Source organism: Gavialis gangeticus, unplaced genomic scaffold, assembly GCF_001723915.1.
Source record: "Gavialis gangeticus isolate Ggan-Ray unplaced genomic scaffold, GavGan_comp1, whole genome shotgun sequence".
Taxonomy (NCBI): domain Eukaryota; kingdom Metazoa; phylum Chordata; order Crocodylia; family Gavialidae; genus Gavialis; species Gavialis gangeticus.
The window spans coordinates 65,677,083-65,683,916 of NW_017729025.1; positions in this window are offsets into that span (position 1 = coordinate 65,677,083).

The window sequence follows — 6,834 nt, forward strand, 5'->3', positions numbered from 1 at the left end:
AGCGGGGCGGTGCCGCGCTCCGCGAGCAGCTCCCCGGTCCCGGGGCGCCGGGCAGCCCTTGTGCGCGTTGCCTGGCCCTTGCGGTGCCCCGGGGCTGTGCGACATGCAGCCCCCGGGGAGAGGACGGGGCCGGGCTGGCGAGCGGGCCCGGCCCAGCCCTGAGCTGATCTGCGGGCTTTCATCAGCGCCGGAACATTTCGTGCTGAACCGATGCAAAAAACAAAAAAGCAAAGCAAACCAAAAACCAGGGCAGGAGGGCTCGGGTTTCTGGACGGCGTTGCAGGAGGGATGCGAGGGGCATCCTCATTCCCGTGTGCTGCCCCAGAGCTGTGGGCCCGCGTCTGCTCGCAGCCGCCCCGGCCCGAGGACACCCCTCAACAGGCAGATGCAGACCAGACACTGGAAAGAGGCACGTGCGGGCCGATCCCGCTGCTCGTGCACGGGCCGGCAACCCGCCCGCCCCGGGGTGTGGGGAGCTCGTCCCATGCTCCCTCCCTGCTCTGGTGCTGGGCCGGGGCCACGCGTTAGGCCCTTGCCGAGCCCGCACTGACAGCACGGAGCCGTGCGGCGGGCCGGCCGCAGGGAGTGATGGCGAGGGCTGCGGCGCAGGGCGGGCCCCAAATCCACACCACCTCCCTTACACATCTGTCAGTCCCGGCTCAGCTGAATGTTAGGCAAGGCCACCCTAGCCGATCCGCTCTTCGAGGCCGAGGGATAAACGCTTCGTCTGCCAGTTGGTCCCTTGAAATGAACTCCGTCGGCTGCCAAAGCATAGGGCGGCCTCCTCCACCTGCTCGGATCACTCCAGAAAGGCGCTCTGCCGGCAGGAAGCAGACCGGAGCCTGGGAAGCAGAGAGATTCACCCCACAGCTAAGTCCCTCCCACGGGAGCGGGCTAAAAACGGGAGCTTGCTCGTAGGAGGCAGTGCGGCTGGCCAAACCGGGTCAGGGCAGCCCGGCGCCCTGGCCCGAGGCGGCGGGCTCTGCTCCGGCTCCCGCTGCGTAGGTGTGGTGGGCGACAAGGGCTGGGGGTCTCTTTCAAATCAAGGCACCGGGTTGCGAGATGCCTCCTAGTACACCACGCAGGTGGGTGTCTTCTTTCTCACACGAGGAATCAAATAGTTAACAGTGGTGACACCAAAGCCATCAGCAGGGGCTACCTGACCTAACCTCTCCCTGCAAAGGTTGGAGCAGTGCCCATCTCTCAGAGGCACTTCCCAGGCTCTCTGCTGATTCCCACGACACAGCACACATTTCTGAGGTTTGCTTCACAACCCTAATAGCTAGGGACTCTTTTTTTGGTTGTTGTTGTTAATTAAAGCTGAGTTTCTGGAAAGTAGGATATTGAGGTTTATTTCTAGTCTCTGGCTGCAAGGCTGCTGACCTAATGTCCACAGTGATATAGGTCTCTTTCCTTCTGCTTTCTTTTCTCTGGCTCCCCTTTCTTTGTCTGTCTGGTTGTTGACTGAAATCAATGGAAAGTTTGTGTAAAGATCAAGGGTAGAAAAAGACGCTGATACACATAGATATTAACTAAACTGTCATCCTTATTTACTATTTCTTCAGTTCCCTGTTGCATTCAGCATCATTCACTGGGAAAACAAGCTCATTCACCTTTCTTCCTCTATTTTGCTGCTGCTCTTTACAATCCTCCTTTCTCTAGTTCTCTTCTCTTTTCCTTTCTTGTCTCTTCATTTCTTTTCCTGCAGCATTTTCCATTTCTTACTCTTTCCAATTCACTCATTACAATGATCAATAATAAAATGATTCATGCTGTCATTTAAATGTCATCTTGAGGCTTTAGCTTTAATGTGTCCATGCCTTTCAGAGCTAGGAAGGAGGTGGCTGGAAGTACTAGGGAGGTGATAAAGGTTTGAACATGATAATGAGAAATGGTCACAGATGGAGACTGCACCATTTCATGCTGAAATAACAGAGCATCAGCAAAGACACAGATATGCCCCCCCCATTACTAGGTCCCCCAAAAGTGGCTTCACATAAGGTGAATGTGTAGCGTCCCTACAAGGGCAAATCATTTACTGGGACCTCTGGGGGCATTAGTCCTGGTGCCACAATGGGCTGTAAGAATTCCCCTGAATATAGTGAAGACTGGCAGTCTTTTTGTTGCTGTATTATAATGTTTCAGCCTTGTTTTTTCAGAAATCACATGTTTTCCTGTCCCTTATGAAATACTGGTGCCAATGTCAGCCCTACATTGGAAAACTTTGTTTCCTCAAAAGCGGCCTAAGGAGCACTTGGAGTTTTGACTGACTGCTGGCCAGTTATTTGGAAGACATGTAAATGTTACTGTCGTTCACTTTTGGCTTCTAATTCTTAAGCTATTTACAATATTCTGATGCCCACAATCTGCCATTTTGTCGAAGTGCCATTTTGGTACCTAACTTTTATGTGTTTGGCCTCCCGCTTGAAATCCAGAGCCCTGAGGGGTCTGTATCCCTTACACAGTGCATGAGGAGAGCTTAGCACTTCTGTATGAGACCTGAATACATTTTAAATTCTGTCCTTTAGGAACTCCACCCAGGGCTGCCAGGAGGTGCCTCTCTCATCTCCATATCCAGTGTCACAGACGTTTAGGGCTGGAAGGGACCTCTGGAGATCATCAGGTCCAGACTCTCTGTTCTAGGCAGGAAAGACTGCTGGGATCAAATAACTCCAGCAAGGTGTGCATCCAGTCTCCTGAATCTTTCCTGAAGCAAAGTTCATTTATTTCAAGGAAATGAGCAGGGCTTACTCCTTTCATTAAAAACATGGTTAGAGAAAACAGCAACCTCCTTCTATGTAATAGTCTAGTAGTTAGAACAGTCACCCTAGCTGTGTGAGATCTAGCTTCAATTCCCTCCTTGGCTTAAAGGGGCTGAACTCACACCTCCACATACAGTGCTGTATCTGGTAGGATACAAGCCACTTGGGTTTAGGGCCACTGCTGAAGCAGTGCTACTATGCATCAAAGACTGTCCGGGGAAGAGAGAAGCTGAGAATTACCATCTCTGTAGCTTAGTGAGGAAGGAAAAGACCTGGGTTTTGGTTTATGCTCTGGTGCCAGATCATATATTTTATATTAAATTGTCATTGGATAAAGTCAAAAAAGTACAGTCCTAGGAGTGGAACGGGGATCGCCCCCACCCCAAAGGGGAGTGTCCTTTAGTTAGAGTTTAAGTCCCTCCTCTGTCTCAGGTCAGGGCACTCAGCCAGTGGAAGAGGTGGAGCTGAATCTCCTGAGCCAGAGGAGGTACATGAAACTCTACTCATTAGGTTTTTGAAAAAAAACACACCACTGGCTGCATTTTAAAAGAAAGAGCTGGCCACCATGGCATTTTGTGTGGAGCCTGAGCTCGAGCCTGTTGTGAGATAGGGGTGGCCCAAGTTCCTCAGGGAAGGCAGGTAAAATTCCTCTGCTCCAAAAGCCCAGCTTGTCATTTCTGGAGCTGAGTCAGGCTTAGGTGTCAGGAGCTGATCTGCTTGGCTCTGTTTAAACAAGGACCGCTGTGGGAATGAATTGGAGTAGGACTTCCAGGTGCCTAAGGAACTGTCAAGTAAAAATTTACCAAGCACAGTAACTGTAGAGCGAGTTGGCAGCTAAACAGAAGCCTTCAGGATGGCAGCTTTGGACTTAGATGCCTAAATTCTGGTGAGTTCCAATGTAGGGGCCTAGGCAAGTTCTCTTTTGGGTCTAGTTCTTAGGAAATATGCTCCAGGAGACAAATGCATGTAAAAGAATTACTGCAAATTGTCATTTCATTTAATTTGCCTTGTGTTTTTCAACATTTCCTTAACTTGATTAGCTGAAACTGTCTGCTCAACCAGGTCCTTTCAAACTGGAGGAAAATGTCCAGTCTTTGGCCTGTTGCCAGAAATGTCTGAATATCGCATATTAATTATCAACACTAGCAGCAGGAGTCTACTAATGAAATACATATCTATTGCATGTGCCTGTGTGGAATTAGAGAGGCACCACAGGCCAGGAGATAGGCATCAGGAAAACCTGAGTTTAATTGTAGTCTCTGCACTTACCAGCTGCCTGGCATTAGGAAATCATTCAACTTTTCAGTGTCCCGGTCTTTTGATCCATAAAACGAAGTAATCAAGTAATCATCCTTCATGATCAGATGAAAAGTGCTATGTAAGAGCTAAGTATTATTATTGTTATATTCATATAGACAATTACCTTTATGTGCTTTGCTGTAGTAATAAGAGCAAAATACAGATGCAGGCTAGAATAATAAGAATAAAAAGAGACTAAATCTTAGTTTTATAACTGCTTTATCAAGGATTAAATGAAAGCTTTAACAGCTGGAGACATGTAAAGGAGCCTGATTTGCAGAGAGCTAGAGCTATTGCTTTTAGAAATTTAAGATGTCTGAAATTGGGCACCCAAGCTCACTGCTCACTTTTGGCAATCTTGATCATTTTTAAATGAGAAACATTGTCATTTAAAACTGTCAAAAATAATGCTGTGTTTTTCCAACCATTTTGAAAATATTTTTCACAGAAACATCAAGGGTTTTTATATAATTAGAGAAGACAAGGATGGGGCCCCACTTCCTGGTGCAACACACTTGCTTTTCTGTTTCATTTTAGAGAGCAATCACACTGTATGTAGGAATGAACTGCCAAATGATGGAGGATAATTTGTGGTGTTGACAAGCTGGGCTTTTGAGCAGAGACTCCTTGGTGTGCTTTGTGGAAATAAATTGTGACCCAGCCATTTTAAATCCCATTCCTGAAGCTGTCACCCATAGCCCATCTCTGCTCAATCAGTAGGTATGCTCTCCGTTTCAAGGGTTCAGCAGAAGCTTAGATATATATATGGATGCAAGTGAGTAATGTGCATTATTCTGCTTCCTATAAACTTTATGCTAGTCCTGAGCAGGAAGTGTCCTGTCAGAGCCTGACTGCAGGATTACTGCTGTTTCTGTTTGTGAACATGCTGTTTCTACCACTTCTTTAGTAATGGTCATCTGCACATTTTGAGGATAATCCAAGGGACCACACGTGCACCCACACATGCACCCTTCAATAGTCATTTTTAAAAGAAGGAATTTTCTGACAGCTTAGAAAAAGAAAGATGAAACGGAAATTCATCAAGTTTAATCTTTCATTATGGAGCAGGATTTCAGAAAAGAAATGCTAAACAGCACATACTAGATTAGAACTTGGATAGCTACTTTTCCTTTTGTCTCCTGAAAGGGGAAATATGGGGACAAGTAAAGATAAATGAGAAACATGAAACATATAATATGTAAAGGGCTATAGTAGCAAAGATGCATTTTCATTAAAGTCATGAAATCATCCTCAGGTCACCAGAAATAAAGCAAATGGCTGAACACTGAAAAACTAAATTACTAGTCACTTTTGAAAATGATTAAATTACTAGTCACTTTGGGTCCAAACACTTCATAAAAAATTAACAACAATACAAAATAATGAAAATATTATTGGAGCAGTCTATTTGCTGAAGGAAAAATCAATAACATTTTATTGGGTGATTTATTATTTAATAATTTACAGAAATGAATGAACAGAGGGCATATATTTATGAATTATTTATCAACTGTTAGAAACATATTAGTCAAATACATCTATTCTGTTTGACTGTTTCTAATATTGGAAAATAATTTTACTTGCAAGATCAAATACCTTTGAATAATTCAAAGGGGAAAATAGCTTATTGATGCCTCTTTGTATACAATTTTATTTTTAATTACAGTTGAGATTTTGGTTGTACTCCGATGTTTCAGTAAGAATCCTGATTCTGCTCAGTACCTTAGGAGCTCATTGAATTATGAGAGTTTACAGGCTGATTGGGTACCTTTTTTGGCAGAGCTATCTGTGAACTGGATTGCAAGACTTCAAGGCATGATATCTGGGTTCTGTTTCTGCCTGTTCCCAATTTGCCTGCTAGCTCTGGATATTTTGGAAGTATTTTATATTTTTCTGGTTGCCTGATTTATCTTTTTGCAGTTTAATTTGTATCCAATAAAGTGCAAGTATGAATCACTTTGGTTTGGATCCATCTTATAGAGGCCAATAGGAGTCTGTCCGTTATTTTTTAATCAGGCCCTTTAGCCTCCCTGTTCTTAAACAGCCCTCCCTCTTCAGAAACAAGGGCACTTTATGGATTTGCAAGTGTGTGTATTTTTCAATAATTGCTATTCTCCTTAACAATGGATTCCACTCTGTCCTTTTAGTTATTATTCTAATTCATTTTATATCATGGCAAATATATCTACCATTGTACTAAAAAAAGAAGAGTATGTACTGAATAAAACAACAAAATGCAGTGCTGGTGCTATAGAAAATGCAAAGATCCTGTGCTAACATTTTAAATGCACATTGGCCAGGCAAATGGTAGAGTTGAAGGTAAATTGTTTGTGTTTTTCCTCTTTTTCATAGAATCATAGAAGTAGGGTTGGAAGGGACCTTGTAGATCTTCAAGTCCGACCCCCCTCCTGGGCGGGAAAAGAACTGGACTCAAATGAGTCCAGCCAGGTAGGCATCAAGCCTCTTCTTAAAGATCACCAGGGTAGGAGCCAGCACCACTTCCCTAGGAAGTTGGTTCCAGCTCTTAGCCGTCCTAACTGTGAAGTAGTTCTTACAGATGTCTAATCTAAACCTACTCTCTAATAATTTGTGTCCATTGTTCCTTGTCATGCCAGGGGGCGCTAGGGGAAACAGTGTCTCCCCTAAACCCTTCTGGTCCCCCCTAGTGAGTTTATAGACAGTCACCAGGTCCTCCCTCAGCCTGTTCTTGTGAAGGCTGAACAGGTTTCGGTCCCGCAGTCTTTCAATGTAGGGTCTGCCCTGTAGTCCCCGG